The 19,699-nt window shown below is 44.7% G+C and overlaps 1 protein-coding gene across 1 annotated transcript in view; it reads right to left on the minus strand.

The window, feature by feature from the left end:
- Positions 1–19,699, minus strand: part of CCDC117 (coiled-coil domain containing 117) — a 159,487-nt gene that overhangs the window by 45,998 nt on the left and 93,790 nt on the right. The gene's annotated exons all lie outside the window — the stretch shown is intronic.

Below are 19,699 nucleotides of genomic sequence, written 5' to 3' on the forward strand. Positions count from 1 at the left end.
TGAACAGTCTCTAGCACAGTGTCAACAGGGCATCCGGCTGGTTTGCAGGGAAAATATTGGCTATGTAAATTACTTACCTCAAATATGTGAATTAAGCTTATGTGGAAATCCATAAACGCCAGCAGGTATCAGCCCTCCTCAACATACGATGCACAATTGTGATCTAGACCAAGATTCCTATGTATAAAAAAGGGGCAAACCAGTAACCCTGGGACCAAGGTAATCTAGTAATAAGGGAAACAGTGGTCCCTAAAGGTAGAAGTGTGAACCTTGGAGAGAGGAAATTAGACCATCAAAAGATTAATTCCATTTCTCAATTTGGATAGTTTTATTTCAGTTCTTAAACAAAATAGAAAAAATCATTACAGTCTTATAATCCAATCAATTTATAAGTAAAAAGGTGATAAAATGATGCAACGAACCAGTGCAAGCGAGAATAAGTGAATGTAAAGTGTGCTGGTGCTATACAATCTATGTACATGAACGGATTAGCAAAGAAGCATAGATTTGGCTGCCCAGCGGGGGGAAAAATGAATCTGGTGTTAGCTAAAATAATGAGGAAGGTGATTGAAATAACTGTAAACTGTAAATGGCTGCTCGCTTGTAGGATAATGCCATCTGATTTTGAAAAAATGAATATGCTAATGCTTATAAATGTATGTATGCAATGGGGTACCACAGAGGAATATGTAGCAGAAATGGGGTATTTTAAAGAAGATATGGATAAAATTTGTGAAATGTATGGCATGGATTTGATTATGTTAATGGGCTATTTTAATCATAAATTATACCCCAAGAAAGTAGACTGCTGGTTTCAAGAAGTATTAGAGGTCTACGATATAACACAAGCAACTTTCCCAGAATGTATAACAACTGTTAAGGACATCCAGTTGGGAAACCTTTTGGGGTCTAAAAACGTATTTTGCCTAAATGGAAGCTCCTCCTTAGATTGCCCAGCAAAGAAAACGTTTAAGTTAGGCTCCCAAAACTGCCCAATCGATTATGTTTTCACGACCCCCTGGAGCTTCCAACTAATTAAAGGGTTTAGGATTTCAAATAGAGAAGGGAGTGACCATAACATTCTAGTTCTGGAGCTCCCTGATGCACATTTGAATCCCCGTACCCAAGTTATTGAACAACAGGTGGAATACCCCAGACGGTGCACAACTAGGTTAGCAGAAGAATATGTGGCTAGGCTAGTAAAGTTACAACAGAACTTAGAACTGGGCACAGTAAGCGACCAGGGTTTAGATTGGTACGTGGGTAAAATTGAGGAAGTGGTCCAAACCCTTAGTGATGGATTGAGAAAAGGTAAAATAAATGACAAATTGAACCATTCAAAACCGGAGGTACAAGGACGGTGGTTCACAAAGAAGAGAGAAGTGAGGTGAATGGCAAGTCGCCAACTCATAAAGGGTGCGCAGGGTAGTGGAAATGCCCTCGTGATTCTAAAAAGAGAATATAATATGTTAATTAGGAGGGCAAAAAAGAATATAAAGAAGGCTGTTGGTTAAAATTACTTGAGGCAATTGAGTCAAGGAACCAAAGCCAGTTCTGGAAACTAGTTCATTCGGCAGCGGATCTCCAGATGGCCGCAATGAACTGTGTAGTGGAAGATGAAGCCTGGGAGGAATATTTGCAGGACTTGTATAGTCCCGGGAGAAACCGAGAAGAGAATCAGCATCCAGATTGGAGCGGTCTGGTAGCAGATATAAAACACGACTTCTCGGTCTCTGAAGTGAAAAGCACGATAAAGAGCATGAATTTAACAAGAGCAGCCGGCCCAGATAACCTACGTTCCCTGATAATTGAAACCCAGACGAACTGGTGGGCTGAATTTTTTGCTAAAATGTTCCAATTTATTTTAGATACTGGGAGGTTCCTTAACAACTGGAAAGGGGCAATAATAAGGCCCATACATAAGAAAGGTGATATGCATACCCCAAAAAACTATAGATTGATCAATTTGTTAGACATTGAGGAGAAGATATTTGCAAAAATAGTGTTAGGCAAACTAAAAAATTGGGGAGAACAGAATTCAATTGTCCCAGTAGAACAGGGGGGATTTAAAGAAGGGCACTCCACTGTAGACCACTGCTATGCCCTCTGGGCACTTGCCCGGAAGTCGATAGAACAAAAGGGGAAAATGTACTGTTGCTTTGTCGACTTCCGGGCGGCCTTTGATTTGGTGGACTGCAGGAGCTTATGGGAGTGCTTGATTAGACATGATATCCCAGTAGGCCTACTGGCCATTCTAAAAGAATTACACAGAGGAAACTGGGCTCAAGTAATTAAGGACACTCAAGAAGCACTGACAAGGAAAATAGCCATAGGAAATGGGCTAAGACAGGGCTGCATCCTGGGCCCCCTCCTCTTTTCAATTTTGTTAGCAGACCTATCAGCAGCACTGGAAGTAGAAAGAAGTGCAAGCCCCAGAATGAGCGGTAGGAAAGTAGCAAGCCTGCTATATGTGGACGACCTAGTGATAATTGATCAGACGGAACTAGGGCTACAGAGAAAATTAAATGCTTTTAGAGACTACTGTGAGGCCAAACTTTTAGTGGTAAATATGGACAAAACGAAGATTCTATGTTTTGGTAAAAGGTCCAAAAGTTTTAGCTAGTATCTAGGTCAAAAAAAAAATTGGAAATGGTAAAGGAATATAAATACCTAGGCCTATGGTTTGAAAGCTCCTTAAAATGTCACATAAACCAATGTTAAAAGCTTATGAAGCTATGATCCCGCCCCAAGTATTGTATGGGGTAGAAGTTCTCCATTTAAGTGGCAAAGGAGGGTGGGATCGGGAGGAAGGTAAGGCCGTAAAAATGCTATTGTCCCTACCTAATTCAGCCATGATACAGGCAATTAGATTAGAGACAGGAACAATAGCATGGAATAGTCAGGCCCAAATGGCCCTGGCAAGATTTTGGATACGTCAAACCCAAGGGGGTGCGCAGAAGGTTTCACATTGGTACAGTGAGGAAGTCCGGCATAGCAGCCTAATTGTGCAAAGGAAGCGAGAAGGAAAATAAAGGCGATAACTGGGAGTCTAAAGGTGAGAGCAAACCAGAATCCCTTAGATGTAGCTTTTACCAAGAGTTTACTTAGGGCCCAAGGTATGGAGCAATCAAGGAATCAGGACCTAGAATACTTGAGAACGAAAAAAAAATAAAAAATAAAAAATCGGTCCAATGCATTATAAAAGCGTAGGAAAATAATGCTTGGTATCCGTATCTAGCAACTCTGCAAAACCACGGATTTGGATGCGAAATCTTGAAGATACGAATTGGCGCTAACCCATGGCTAATTGAGGGGAAACTAAAGGCAGAAATGCTATATCCCGACGGATTATGCAAATGCGGGCTGGGGACAAAGTCTGAAATATTGCACATATTGTTAGATTGCCTTATGGTTCTATAAGTGAGAAAACTATTTTTACGGCCACTATTTGCAAAATACGAAATAAGGTCACAAGCTCAAGCCATTGCGCTACTGATAGAAATGAAAAATCTGGATATCGCAATTGCACTAGGAAATTATATGAGAGGTGTAAACTGTTTTGCTAGGAAAAAACTTAAGCAAGGACAGTGATTCATTTATCTTCAAACCCACCCATTCAGTAGATAAAGGCTTAAGACCAAAGAGAACTATAGACCAAATGGTTTTAATTTATTGCTGCTAAGGAGAAATGATGTGCGTAAAGTATCTTTTAATCCTAGGATCTATGTTATCATTTTTTTATTATGTTTTTATGAGGTTTTAAACTTTTTAACTGAGTCTATAAAATTGGAAATATAGAGGCTGCTAGGGGCGATGGTAGATACGGTTTAATTACAGATGTATTAAGCAAAGCTGTCCGCTAAGTAACTGTGATTTTAAATGTTAATGTGTTTCTTCTTCCTGTTGTCTGGTATTGTATAGTTTTATGTATTTATAAGATCTTTGGAATTTAAAGACTATGGTCTAAATAAACAGAGTTCTCTCTCTCTCTATGTACATAAAATAGCGACTGATCCAGGATGCATAAATAGTTGTTACTCAACAGGGCATTCGTCAGGACATAGGATTCCCACAAAGTGTCATACAGGCTTTTACGGATTACCCCATGCCACAGATTGGGCATCAATTTCAGCCACTCAAGAGTTCCCCTATGTGTCAGTTTCACTCTGAAGCATCTCGTCATTAGCCCTCAGAAAAAAACTCAGCAATCATCTTATACCTTGGGAAGGTGCTTTCCAAACCTGCGTCCTGATGATGACCCTGTCTAAAATGTATGTTTACGATCAAAATGTTGACTTGACACACTTATAGTGTACTGTTTTTATTTGGATTCTGGAGCATTTCACTCTGTCAGAGTGTGTAACAATTATTTATACATCCTGGATCAGTCACTATTTTATGCATATAGATTGTACATTTACCACATTTACCAAAGCATCCACAGAAGCGTATCGCAAAGACATAAACTGAATGCAGCTGGCTCCTACAGAGTCAACCACAACCAATTTGAGTTCACCCAGTTACTCAGAACAGACCCAAGGAAGCACTAGATACACAATATACTGGGAGACACACATGAAGCATCAAAGGAAAAAAACAACAATTGTTGTACAGAATGCAGAACAAAGTCATACATTCACCCCAGTACAGAGATCTGGGCCTAAATCCATCGTTTTTTTGCTCACCATGCCATTCCAGTTTGAACCCAGCCATATGCAAATCAGTCTTAACCCTGTGCCCAATGGGAGCAGTCCAGCCCGAACTGCCAGGCCTGAACTGAGGTGACGAATTGAGCTAAAGAATGATGATGGATTCAACCCAGATCTGTGACTGGGGTGAATGTCTGAAAAGTTTCAGCGCTCCGTCCATCATCTCCTTGTGTTTGCTTTGTTCGCCCTAAGTTGGCAGGGTATGCCCAGACGTGGTTCCCTTGCTCACTTTGCCACTGGATTCAAGCTAGGCTGGCTGATGAAGGGTGTTACCCAGAAAGTCCCAGGATGCTTGTTTAAGGTTCAGGGAAGTGACTGGGGTGAGTATCTGAAACGTTTCAGCGCTCTGTCCATCCTCTCCCTGTGTTTGATTTGAAGCAACAAAAGAAGCTAAAGGTTTGTTGATTATACTGGGAAGAAATTTTAATCTGGCAACACCAGCTGTTTCCTCTTCCCGCGTGAGCCGCGCCCCCTCCCAGTGCCCCGCCCCCTACAAGGCGTACTTAACCTCTCGCGGCCCCCGCTTCGCGGGAGCCGCTCGCCTTAGAGGTTGTTGTTTCCAGCGTTTCCAGCGTTTGTAAAGCCCTACCTGACATCGCTACAGGACTAGCTGCCATTTGCCAAGAACACTGTGTCCCTGAGGGAGGAGACGTGAGGGCGCAGAGGAGGTGAGAGGCGCGGCCCCGGGACTGCGAGGCACAGCGTTAGCAACACCAGCTGTTTCCTCTTCCCGCGTGAGCCGCGCCCCCTCCCAGTGCCCCGCCCCTTCCTTACATCTCACCACAGTTACTTAAACAGAGATAACTACGCGCATCGCGGGACGCGCGCGGGTCGACGCCCGGGCTAAGCCCGGGCCAAGGGCGGGCCCGTTTAAGCCCGTTCAAGCCTGGGCAAGTCTGGTCTGGGCCATCTCTCTTCAATTCTCATCTCTGCCCTGTTGATTACTACTTACATTGGGAGCGTTTCACCACTATTACTGTGTTAGCTTATCAACCCAAGGGTGCTACTCTGCTAACATGACTACCAGGGCTATGAGGAACAAGACGGCTCATGGAGTGGGTGAAGTAATTGGCCCAATTGATCAGTTCATTACCAAAGCTAATGATGCTATCAATCAGGGGATTGTGCTGCTTGAAAGACGTGTTTCCCAGGACCTTGCTGCAGCACGAAGGTCCTCTATGGGCCTTCTGGCTTTAGCCAAAACACCTATCCACCAGGAAACCAACGTCCCTTTACTACAAGAAATTCGAGCAGAACTTCATACCATCCCAATGAGCGTCGACTTATCAGTCACTCATCTCTCACTAGGGGAAGCCTCTATGGATGACCTGGAGAAAACACCTACCCTGGTGATCAGCCCCACTCAAACTGTGCCGCCAACTTTGATAGAGTCACAACCTTTGCCATCACCCCTAGTCGTAGTTTCACCCCCAAAACCCGAGACGGTGTCTAAGGAGGGTGCCATTCCCAAACAAGCTAGTGTAAGGTCAATACCCAAGACTAAGTCGCACTGTCCTCCGAAGCGTACTAGGTCTAAAAAACCCTCACGTATCAACCTTCCAAAGAACACAAGACAGTTATTGCCTGACAACGTGGATGACTCCTCTCTTCTGGCCGCATCGGTGGAGGAGACTCATAGGGGTCATGACACTGTTAATACTAACCACCCAGAACTCAATGCACAAGTGTTCGACTCAATTAAGGATTTCATAAAATCGCAACTTCTCCCAATAGAGCGAACGCTAAATAATATCGAGAAGCAGCTTGCTAGACTAACAAATCACGTCAGTCATCCCAAACCTTCCGCCACCACTCTAGAGGCACCAGTCCCTACGACCATCAAACATGTTAAGGCTGTTACTGTACAGAAACCTGTGCCCCAACCTACAACGCATAAAGCTCCCCTAGCCACAGAAAAAAACCCTAAAACCCCAACCATTAACCAAGCAACTGCTACAGACACTAAGGGCTCCACCAAACAAGTACATGGAAAACCAGTAACAAGTGCTGACCCCACTAGAATGAACTCTAAGCCCCCATCACCCAAACCCTTGGTTACCCAACAGGCTGCTGATGCACCCAGCAAATCAGTTGGCCCAAAGAGACCAGTCCATCTTCCCCCAGAAGCAAGCCCCTACACCGTGATACTCACAGGGGTACCAGAACTGGAAGAACATATGAGTGAATCCACCTGGTCATTGAAAAACAAAGTTATGCAGTGGCTTCAGATCAATAGACCCCTTCCTTCACCCTGTAAAAGTAGACTCTCCATGGTACGAAGAGTCCCTTGGATAGGGGACACAAGGAAAAGAATAAAAGGGGATTGTATTATTATAAACTTTGATAACCCAGAGACAGTGAGTTATATATGTTCCTGGTCAACCTTGGAGAGAAAGGGAAGTATAGACACTAACCGTCTGTCCTTCTTTTATCCACCGAGGTTCCCACGTGAACAAGATTTACCTCAAAATTGGGACCAATCCCCAGGCTGGAGTTGGTCTCAAGTCGAAACACGTAACAGGAGGAGGGACTGGGATTATCAGCCTTGGAACCCAAGAAGAGATCAACCATACGCAGAGGGATGGAGAGGGGCTCCAACTAGCAACTATTATTCAACCTTAGAAATGGTTGACTGACCATTAAATAACCACTTACTATCTAATAACAAGCCCATGACCTCCCGGTCTCCTGCTAGCCCAGGGATGTCTCCAAGTAAACACGGGAACCTTGCCCCACCTCAACCCACTGTGGACTCCCTCAATCTGGTTCTGTCACACGGCCCCTCTGGGTCGGAAAGTTCACAAACTGATGACTCCCAGATTTCCCTTTTACCCTCAACTTCTGATTTGAATCCCCCACACTGCTCCTCAAAGCACTCTATTGATGATAAATATTTCTCTATCTTATCTTGGAACATAGCCGGGCTTTCAAATAAAATAAATGACCCAACCTTCTTGAACTATAAACACACTTTTGACATCTTAGCGTTCCAGGAATGTTGGGATCTGACACCCGTAAATCTGGATGGTTATAGTACTCATTTCACCCCTTCCACTCAGTCCCATAGAGGTAGGCCCTCGGGAGGTCTTTGCTTGTACGTTTCAAATAGATTAAACGTATCATTAGAACGCGTTGACCTCCCGCAAACTGATCACAGCTCAAATTCCTTTGGCCGCTTACTCCAGGCCTTTAAAATGTCTGGGAAAGATGTTGTCAACTCTCTCATTATTAATTTATATAATAGTGTACAGAGAGATGATCAAATAAAATTTATGGAGTTTCTCTCTAAATTAATAAAGAAGGGCATGGGAGGGTCCTCCTTAGACAGGCGCTTGATCATACTAGGTGATTTCAATTGTCATTTATGCCCATATAGTGGAACCAGGGTTTGTGATCAAAGAGCCCCAAATGGAGAACATACTACCCATTTTGAACATTCAACTACGGGAACCCAACTGAACAACTTACTACATGAGTGGGACCTGGGTTTTTTCAACGATCTAACTGTGCCCCGACTGACTTTTTACCCACATTCCATGGAAGGGGATTGCTCACGACAATAGATTTTTTCCTCTTGTCTCACAGTCATCATGGAGACGCCCTAGAATTCAACAGAGAGGAGTTGGTTCTGAGCGATCACTACCCCATCAGTATCAAAATATATTCCCCCTCCAGTGGTATCAAGTCCAGGAGCAACTTGGAAAATCTTTTTTCACATACCATCTCACTTTCGTCAAGAAACGGATACACCATAAAATGGGCCAAAATTGACACCTCGAAATTTCTTGAAAACTTGATCAAAACGGTTCCTGATCTTTTCTGTACCTGCTTAGAACTCCCACCTAATCCACTAGAAATCATCTCTGCCTTCGACCAAATCGCCTCGCAAATCAGAAAAAACTTGAGCAGAAATAACAACAAAAGCAATGCTCCCAAGAGCCAAGGTTGGTTTGATCACGAGTGTTCAAACACTCGTGACATCCTGAAGGCCAGCCTTAACAAAACTCCAAAAAACCAGATGGAAATCAGATCCGCCCGCGCCGCTTACAAACAGGCAATCAAGAATAGAAAAAAGGACCTGAAAAACGCGGCCTGGGAAGCTCTGTTGAACGCCAGTACTCTAAGAGACAACACGGCCTTCTGGAGGGAGGTGAACGCCCCCTTTTTTAGTGATAGGACAACTGACTGTATAGAAATTGCCATCACCGAAGATGTCTGGATAAACCACTTCACCGAACTGTACAAACTAGACGACCGAATTGAACCAATGGAGAGTAATGAATCGCTAATCAATAATTCAGAGCCGTTTCCACTTTCCATTTACTTTGATAACTCGGAAGTGGAACTGGCCATTCTTGAAAGCTCAAATGCCAAAGCGCCCGGCCCAGATGGAATCCCCATAGACTTATTCAAAGACAACATTCAATTATGGGCACCTATTCTTACTAACGTCCTTAATTCTTATGCCCGTAAAGGATTCCCTACAACATGGCAAGAAGCGATCATAATACCCATTTTTAAAAATAGAGAAAGAACGGACCCAAAATGTTATAGACCAATTTATTTATTGGACTCCATGATGAAGGTGGCCGGGAGAGTCCTTTTGAATCAACCACAAACATGGGCACAGGAAAATAACATTTTGTCTAAATTTCAATATGGGTTCGTTTCTGGTCTCGGGACAGTGGAACAATGCTTAAATCTAGCTCTGATCATTGACAAACATGTCCTGGCAAAAAGAGGCAATATATATATGACTTTCGTGGACCTAAGCTCTGCTTTTGATTGCCTCAACCATAGCCTACTCTGGTCTACCCTCATCAACATGGGCATTGACCCCAACATCTTATCTTTCATAAAAGAACTATATCGAGGAGCTGGGGCCAAGGTCCGATACGGGAAGGATGGAGCCTGCACGAATAAGTTCCCAATTAGAAAGGGGGTCAGGCAGGGCTGCATCCTTGCCCCCTTTCTTTTTAATCTGTACATCAACAGCGTCGCCGACTGCCTGGCCAAATTAGATGTGGATTACCCAAAAATAAATGGCCAAGCGGTTCCAATCCTTTTATACGCGGACGACGCTGTGATCATGTCTAGGACCCAACTAGGGCTTCAAAAAGCGCTGACCGCCTTTTCTACCTTTATGGACATGAGAGGTCTTAAGATCAATGTAAGCAAAACTTTTACAATGTGTTGCAGTAACAAAAAGAACATCTCTTGCAACACGTACATTGATGCAAATAAGATCAGTCTCACAAAAACCTTCACCTACTTAGGTATACTTTTTAGCAGTACTGGCACCTGGAAGAATGCCGTTCACACCCGAAACCTGGCTTTTATAAGACAAATTGGAGCCTTAAAGAAATTTGCGACTAAACTAGGTGGGAAACCAGTAAGAATCTTGCTGGATATATTTGTTGCCAAATGCGTCTCTACCGCTACATACGGCGCAGGTATTTGGGGCCTGGCGGAATGTGGAGAGATCCAAATCAGTGAGAACGCGTTTTTAAGATTTCTGCTGGCTGCCCCTCGATCCATTTCAACCACAGTCTGCCACAATGAGCTAGCACGAGTACACATCTCGGACATAATTAAAACCGCACCAATCCTGCTATGGCACAAAGTTTGGTCCTCGGAAAAAATGGTGTTAAACCAGGATATAATTAAGGACTGTATGGCCTTAACCAATTCAAGAAAAATACCCTGGCTCGCCTATGTTCAGAAATTTTTAACCTCACTGGATCTAACTGATATGTACATTAACCCCACAACGTGTCAAACGATTACTAAAAAGGACCTCAAGGCTCGTTGTTTAGGCCTACTTTCAGACAGACGTTCATATCTTGAAGGTAACAAACTATCGATTGTCAACCACAACCTTTTACTTTATGATGACGGCATCCCATCCTACCTTTCCCTGTTCACCACACCCTACACGAGAATGTTGCTGACAAGGATGAGGACGGATTGTTTTTTCCGTCTACTAACATTTCCCACTGTAAACGATTGGTCGGTTACTCTGTTGGCCTGTCCTTGTGACAATGTTTCCAAGCAATCCAACATTCACGTTATTTTATTCTGCAAATTTTATGACTGGGGTAGAAGGAAACATCTTCTCCCGCTCCTCAAATTCTGGGGCTTAAGACAGTGCAGGCCAGCCTTACTTAAGCTATACATGCTTGAAGATGAACTTACAATCAATGCAGCTAGTAGCGTTTTGAAATTCGCAGTAAGGTGTAGAGCATCTATGAATTAACTGTCTTCTGCTCCCCACTAGCCAAAAAATGTTTGCACAATTCTGCACAAATTCAATTTTTTAACTTGTTCTTAATACGTAGTATGTTTCTTTGATTGAAATTCATACTCATTTTATGCTGTATTATATGTGCTTTTATGATTTTCTTTGTAAAAATCGAATAAAGCTTTATTTGAATTTGAATTTGAAAAAAATCTGGCTGAATAACTCTGCATAGTGAAAACCCTACAGCACACGAACGCTCACCGAATACAGACTGAGTATTCAGAAACTCGAAATAGAGGTTGGTTGACACAGACCAAATCCCAGCGAGGACAGAGATTGCCAACATAGCGATTTGTTAGATGTGGAGATAGAGAGAAACTTGCACCTATATTCAAAGAAGAAAAAACATGCCCACCCTAGGAGACCTATAGGAAACAATAACTAGAGATGCAAATTAGGTCTATGCCTGACCACAAAAAAATATTCTGTGCATAAAACAGAAAATAAAAATCATGAATATTGAAAAGATTAATTGGCTATTGGACAGACTAATATTCAATACATTTTATGTTTGCTTTATTTATACTAGGCTCACTTGACCATCTAAATACCAGGGACACACGACACTTAAACTCCGGGATTGGGAAGCAGATGTGGATTGGTGTATGCAGACAGAGAGGGTGATCTATGAAGGGAGGGGTTGCCCCCAAAAATGGTCCAAGATCTGGGGAGAATGGAACAAAGTGATGGAAATGTTGTATGTACCGTTTCCTGATCTCTCTACACAGGAATGTGTAACTCCATGATATTGTTGGTCGTAAGGAAAATTGATGTCATGTACTGTAATGGTGATGTTGTAATAAACTAAGGAATAGATAGTGGCTAAGATATTGATGCACAATGTCACTTTATCATACGCTGTCATAAGTTTGCTTTTCCTTATTCACTAAAAAGAATAAAAAACATCTAAATGCCAAGGATGAGCCATTATTGCTGCAGAAGGATTTTACTTTCAAAATTAACATCTTAACACACGGGAACAGCTTCCTCGCATCCTGAACTGTTTTCACGCTGATGATCAGCACACATGCACAACGCTGACGTCACCATGTTAAAGTAGTCGAATTGGTTCTTGTAGGCATAACTCAGCCCCCCTTCCCCCTCCCACCCAAGACCCAATCCAATCTGCGCAGGGGAGATACCAAAGGACAATGTTCACTTTCCAGTTCACCCCTGGGCATGGCCAAGAGTTTTTCCCTCAAAGTGTGGGAAAATAAATATTTCGGCCTCTATGGGGTTTGTCCACTGGACATCTGAGAAAATGAATTAAAGTGGGAAGAAAAAGGGGACCGGATGGGTAGTGCCCCCATTCCATAATGGTCTAAACAGTTGTTCTGCCCAACAGTATGAGGGGTATTTAAGGAATTTTTTTGACTCCCTCCAGAGGAATCCACAAACCCTGATAACGATCAGAACCCCTAACAAGAGAAAGCAAAAAAAAGCATGCATGTGGCCTGGATGCTTTTTGTGAACAAACAAGGCTTAACCCCTTCACTGCGGCGGCTATTCCACGCCGTGCTAAGGGGGCGGGGCGGCCGCATGCTGGTGACAGAACCGCTCCGTCACCAGCGTCGATTGCGCTCTGCTTATGACGGAGCGGTTCCGTCATGGCCCGCCCCGCTCAATGGAACGCTCAGCGCAGGCGCGGAATTCGCGCCGCGTAGGCGCGCCGAGCGGGCCATGACGGAACCGCTCCGTCATCAGCACAGCGCACACGCAGCTGATGACGGAGCGGTTCCGTCATCAGCGTCCAAAGGGTTAAGCACGAAATGCCCCAAACATCTAATAACAAGCATTTGCAATGCAATAGGTCTCGCATTAGCTAGAGTTTAACCTATTGGCATTGTAAATGACAATGCCCTTTACTTATGTTTTTAAAACCAAAACCTAAATAAAAGGCGTTGTCATTTAGAATGCCAATAGCTCACTCAAATTCGCATCAATTCATTGCAGGGAACAGCTCCCTTCTAAAAAGGGTCTACTTTTCTCTTAAGAGAGAGCAGCCTGCGAGGGGGCTCTTAACTAAGTCAAGGTTTGCCTCAAGTTGTGGTCGACACTACATTGATTACATTGATTCATACGCTCGTAAAGGGGGGGGGTGTGAATGCAGCATTTCAACGATAGCCCTGAAAAATCAGCAATTTCCTCATATTTTTCAAAGCCCTATCACAGTGACTGTTTGCAGGGTAGGAGGAGTTCAAGCAATGGGTGTGAGATGCCCTAAGAGCTGGGTGTGAGATGCCCCAAGAGCTGGCTGCTTGAAGCCCCGAGAGTGGACTTGGGATACTTGTACAGAGGGTGGAGAGGGTTGGTAGGTGCCCTGAAAAAAGGATGCGGGAGGAGTAGCTCAGACGTAGCAGTGCGTTACGCCTCGAGGGCACACCACACAGCGCTCAGACACACGATGCCTGCGATGGTCTGAAGGATGGCTGCTCTCAGGGAGATGGCAGAGAGGCCATGGTTTTGTTATGTTTAGAGCTGATGGCAAGCTGCTGTGAGCCAAGAGAGTGGGCTTGTGATACTGTGGGCAAAAAGCTCAGACATTGAGCGTGCGGTGCTGTGGGGCAGACGTAAAGTAGGGGAGTGACGAGGTGAAAGCAATAGGTTCATATCTCAGATAGTGAGTGAACTGTGTCATTCTCTAAGAGAGCCTGCATGTTGATCAGGCACTGGCCATCAGTGATGCTTCGAGGAACGGCTGCAGGGGAAGTTTAGCCTGTGGGCTTGTGGTGCTGGGGAGGAAGGCTGCAGGGTGCTCCCAATGCAGGCTGTGCGATACTCTGATGAAAGATTGGACGAAGGTCACACATTAGGCGGTTGATGCTATGGCAGCAGGCTGGTAGGAGCTCAGAGAGCATAGATGTGTAGCGTGCCTGCATGCTGGGCATAGCTCGGCACCTTCCTCGTCCCAGTCCGCACAGATCTCGCAACTGGTCCGAGTACACAGATCTCGCCCATAAATAAAATCTATATCCATGTTCACAAGATCCACAAAGGAGGGGTTGTACCAAAGTACTTCCGGGGAAAGGGAGGGGGGGGGGGGCGAGAGGCCGCGGTTACTGGGTCAAGTCCAAAGGTGTTTGTTTTATAAATGAAATATTTACGTGTTTTTTGGTTTAGGCCTTTATTTATAAACAGCACAAGTGCTTTAACTGTTGAACTCTGCTAAGCATTCGGTTTCTCTCCCCTGTAGAGCGACTAGGAACGGGATGGAAATATTTCTCTTTGCCTATCCCCCGTTTGGCAATTGGGAACGGCTATTTCAGTCACTCCGCTGCCTTTAATTCTGGGCCGGGTGTTACGTTTGTGCCCAGGGACTTTGGAGTTAATTTTTTAGCTACCTGTACCGGTTGGTAAGCAACAGGGCAGAACCGCGCCTTTTCTGACCTGACGGGACATTGCTTCCGCTCTTCACCCGCCCTTCAGTTGCTAGGAAATAAAGTCACAGAACATATTCAACACCACAACATTTGTTTCTCGCTTGCCGTTTACGACTGTGGAGGAAGGCTTGATGCTGGTGTTGCATTTTTCCACGATGACGGTGGGAGCGTGAGGCAGAGAGGAGATGCCATGCGCGTGCATATCGTCTGTCCGTGCACGCACATGGTTTGCCTCCCTTCGCGCATCAAACCAAACCAACAACAATCGCCTAAAATGTGTCAGAAAACCAACCAGGAGGGCATGAAAGACAGCTAATTCTCTTAGGACCAACTGGTTGTATATGAAATGAACTCTGAGGGACAGTTGGGGTAGACTCTATAGGTCAGCAGCCAGGGCTTAGTTGACTAATGTGTCCACTGTGGGGGCCTGTGTTTGAGCTAACGGTCCTAGATTCAAATCCCGGCAGGTCCACTCAGCCTTTCAACCTTCTGAGATTAATAAAATGAGGACCGTTGAGTTGTGGAACAAAAAACATCTGTTATTTAGGGCCAAGGTTCCTCTTTAGGGTGAAAGTGTGTAGAGTGCTGCTCAGCCTGTGCGCATGTGTATGAATGTTGATTGCATGAATGTTCGAATGGTGTGTTGAGTGTCAGTTGAAGTTCGGGCTGAGCAGATGTCATACCGCTCCTGGTGGGGTTCTCCAATTTATATCCTAAACCAAAATAAAGATCAACTTACAACTAATGACCTCGGCTTCCTGGATTATCTCTTCTTTACATTTGGCGACGCTTCAGAAACGGACCTCCGTGCAAATTTAAAAGACATTTAAAAAAAAAAACGAAACAGAACGAAAAGTGAAACTTTAAGAAAAGGATCCAAACTGAAAAGGAAACCTTCAACAAAGCATTTCATGCGTACTGGCACCGAGAACCCCACTAGTGACCTCACCGGTGGCCCAGAAGTAAGTGCCAGTTATTTATTTAAATTTAACATTATACAACTTTTAAAAAGGGACATAATTTAAGCAGCGCTCCCTTTGTCAACAAAAGAATTTATCAAGTGAGGAAGATTTTCAAAATCGGCAAATTCAAACCTTAAGGGGCGCACAAGTGGTTTCCCTTCATGCAAATTCCTACGAGTCCGATCACCCGCAAGTTTAAAGCGCCTTTCTCGTAATGCTCATCTTCCTGCCTCATATTCAGTCGCTGCTTAGTTTTACTATCTGTTTGTTTTTGACTGCTGACTGTGATTACTGTCCTGCCACCTTGTGACTGCTCTGGTGCAACAAGCCTTTCACTACCTGACCGGCATGATGACGAATTCCGGTTAAAAAGCAGATTATACTTAACCAGTTCGGGGAAAGAAAGGTGAACCTGTTACCCTCAACCGGAGTACAAGTGTTTCTTTTCTGATTTCTTCTGAACTGCTCCTCTTCGTGAAGAAAAGAGTGTTAAGTTTATTTCAGCGGCAGGCGGAAGGGAGTTTTACATTTTCCTTCAACAGCAGTGTGTCAAGTGTTTAACGTGAGAATTTTCTTAATTATACTTTACTAAAATGTTAAAAGTTAAGAGCATATGACCTTGCTCGCGCTCTTACCGTTATAGCTTTGAAGCTTCAAATCCAGCGCGAGGCACCTTCATGCATCTACATTTCTTTACTTGGCTTCCCACTGTGACGTTTTACAGCGTCACTACAACTATTCAGCGATTTGAGGAGCATCGTTCAGCCATGAGCCACCCGGTTCAACGTAAAAGACGTACCGCCATTTTTAATGTGTGTTTTCCAATGGTAATTCCCTGTGAACTATGTGTCGTGCCAATCGCTTTATTTTTGGTTTTTGGAAAGATTAGTGAAGTCGGCTTTCAATCACTCATATTTGTGGCTTCTTCCGGTTCATCGACTCCTTTCTGGGACCTTGGAACGTTTTATTTTTACTATCTGCAGGTACTGTTTCTCTGGCTGACATCATATACGGACTTCCCTTATGCCGTTTTCTGTGGGAACTTACATCATTGCTACCTTACAGTGCCACCTACTGGTTATTTTCCTTCATTTCACTCAAATAATTATTTCATATGCTCATTCAAGTTAGAGACTGATAATGCAGATTTTCAACAATTGAATTTTGCAGATGATATCACCTTTCTCTTCAATATTTCTACAGTTACTTTATCGTTATAGTTACATTAATCTTAAGTATTTAATTATTTGAATTTATTTTTGCATTGATTTCAGAATGAGTATTTTAGTATAAGCGTTACATGATTTGTATACGGGCATGTCTAAAAAATGAAATGATTTTACAGTCATACTTAGTTTCATGCTTCATCAAATATTTTTAATGTTTTAAAGTAGGCTAATACACTCTACTGTTTTAAAAAAAGAGAGCTATGGTGCAAATGCAGTCTCTTTTGAGGAAGAATATATATATTTAAAAAAAAATTCTAATGTTTTGAAAGGAAGAATGCTAATGCATTCCACCACACCAACTTTTTAAGTTATTTATATGGGTCTTATTTTAAAGACGTGTGGTTCCTTCTTCTGTACACTGTAAACCACACTAAGCTTTTAAGCTATATGTATATGGGTCTTACTTTAAGACGTGTGGTCTCTTTAAAAATGCTAATGCATTCTTCAGTACTATTGTCCACACTAAGCTTTTTAGCTATATATTTATTTGGGTCTTATTATAAGACGTGTGGGTCTCTCTTTTTTAAACAAGCATTGGAAATGCAATAGGTCTCGCAGCATTAGAGTTAGTGCTTTTAGAATTGTTTATGGGTTTTTTTGTAAATCTTTAGCATTATTGTTTCCTGTAGCCAATGCTAAAGAATTAAAAAAAAAAAAGCCATAAACATTTCTAAAAGCTCTAACTCAAATGCTCCGAGACCTATTGCACTGTGTGAGGGTGAGGGGTTGAGGGTGAGTGAGGGTGAGGGTGAGTGAGGGTGAGTGAGGGTGAGTGAGGGTGAGTGAGGGTGAGTGAGGGTGAGTGTGAGTGAGGGTGAGAGTGGGTGAGGGTGAGAGTGGGTGAGGGTGAGTGAGGGTGAGTGAGGGTGAGTGAGGGTGAGTGAGGGTGAGTGAGGGTGAGTGAGGGTGAGGGTGAGTGAGGGTGAGTGAGGGTGAGGGTGAGTGAGGGTGAGTGAGGGTGAGTGAGGGTGAGTGAGGGTGAGTGAGGGTGAGTGAGGGTGAGTGAGGGTGGGTGAGGGTGAGTGAGGGTGAGGGTGAGGGGTTGATGTTGAGGGGTTGAGGGTGAGTGAGAGTGAGTGAGGGGTTGAGGGTGAGTGAGAGTGAGGGTGAGTGAGGGTGAGTGAGAGTGAGGGTGAGAGTGGGTGAGGGTGGGTGAGGGTGAGTGAGGGTGAGGGTGAGTGAGGGTGAGGGTGAGTGAGGGTGAGTGAGGGTGAGGGTGAGTGAGGGTGAGTGAGGGTGAGTGAGGGTGAGGGAGGGTGAGGGTGAGTGAGGGTGAGTGAGGGTGAGGGGTTGATGTTGAGGGGTTGAGGGTGAGTGAGGGTGAGTGAGGGGTTGAGGGTGAGTGAGGGGTTGAGGGTGAGTGAGGGTGAGGGTGAGTTAGGGTGAGGGGTTGAGGGTGAGTGAGGGTGAGGGTGGGGGGTTGAGGGTGAGTGAGGGTGAGTGAGGGGTTGAGGGTGAGGGGGTGAGTGAGGGTGAGTGAGGGTGAGTGAGGGTGAGTGAGTGAGGGTGAGTGAGGGTGAGTGAGTGAGGGTGAGTGAGAGTGAGGGTGAGGGGTTGAGGGTGAGTGAGGGTGGGTGAGGGTGAGTGAGGGTGAGTGAGGGTGAGTGAGGATGAGTGAGTGAGGGTGAGTGAGGGTGAGTGAGTGAGGGTGAGTGAGAGTGAGGGTGAGGGGTTGAGGGTGAGGGGTTGAGGGTGAGGGGTTGAGGGTGGGTGAGGGTGAGTGAGGGTGAGTGAGGGTGAGGGGTTGAGGGTGAGTGAGGTTTTTTTTTTTTTTAAAAAGGCACAAGCAGGCTCTTTGGAGCAAGTATACTGCATTCCTCTTTCCTATAAACGCTCACACTTTGAAGTTAGCCTAGAGCTAAATAAAAAGGTTCCCATGTAAACACAGCTTGACATTTTACCTCGGTCTTTGAAAACCTAAAAAAACGAAAGTAAAAAACTTAAAAGCGGACTGTTATTCACTGCAAATCGGAATGCCTTTTCTTCCTCAAGTCTAAATCCTTTCAGTCACCAACAATAAATACAACTTTAAAGCTCAAAAGTAACTGTTACACAAGGTCAGGGGAGGGGCGAAGGAAGGCGCCATCGAGGGTAAAAACATAGCCTGCACGAAACATTCGCCTCTTCCTGCATGGGAGTTTTTTTTTTTTTGCTCCAACGCGCAATCCTTTCCCAGCATTTATGTGGAGTTACAAAGGCACATCTGTGTACGTTGGAGGGCCAGCCTGACGTGTTTTCTGCTCTAGCAGCAGCTGCGGTTTCTGAGGAAACGAGGCTGATTTTCGAGTCAGGCTGGGAGCTTTTTTTCCCCTCCTTTCTCCAAGAGCCTACGTGCGGGGGAGGGGAGCGGAGGGAAGGGAGCGAGCGAGCGAGCAAGCTGCATTAAAAAAACTCCACGGCTTCTCAGAAAGGGGAGGGCGGAGAGAGAGAACAGGAGCAGCCTGCTGGGAATTTGCCTCGCGCTTTTCTTTCTCAACGGTTCTTGCGCTGTGTTGCAATCTTTGCTTTCAAAAAACATCCATTGTGGAACCGGTTTATTTATACATGTTCGGCTCGTCTTAGGTTCGCAGATAATGAGAGAAACGACCATTCAAATCAGAAAGAAAAGAGACCCCGCTGGCTCAGATGTATCTAACTACCACCAATGTTCTTTTACCTTTTTTTTTTTTAAATAACATGCTTTTCCAAAAACAAGACGCAAAAACATCCTTCCCATAAAAGGAGCACCGATTTCTATTGGAAGATATCTGGATTATATGCACACTTGGGTTAAACAACAAGCCTTTCACCGTAACACGGCGGGCAGGGGAGGGGCGGAGAGGGGAGAGGTGCGACACGGCAGGCAGGCAGGGGAGGAGAGTAGGAGGAGGAGGGGGGAGGAGAGTAGGGGAGGCACGGCCTAGCGGCAGGCAGGCAGGGGAGGAGAGGAGGAGGGGGGAGGAGAGTAGGGGAGGCACGGCCTAGCGGCCGTGCAATCAAGTAGTGAGGGGGCGGAGCTGGGGGAGGCTGTGAGAGAGAGTAGGCAAGGCTAGCGGCAGGCAGGCAGGGGAGGAGAGGAGGAGGGGGGAGGAGAGTAGGGGAGGCACGACCTAGCGGCCGTGCAATCAAGTAGTGAGGG

This window comes from Lissotriton vulgaris, chromosome 11, assembly GCF_964263255.1.
Source record: "Lissotriton vulgaris chromosome 11, aLisVul1.2, whole genome shotgun sequence".
Classification (NCBI taxonomy): domain Eukaryota; kingdom Metazoa; phylum Chordata; class Amphibia; order Caudata; family Salamandridae; genus Lissotriton; species Lissotriton vulgaris.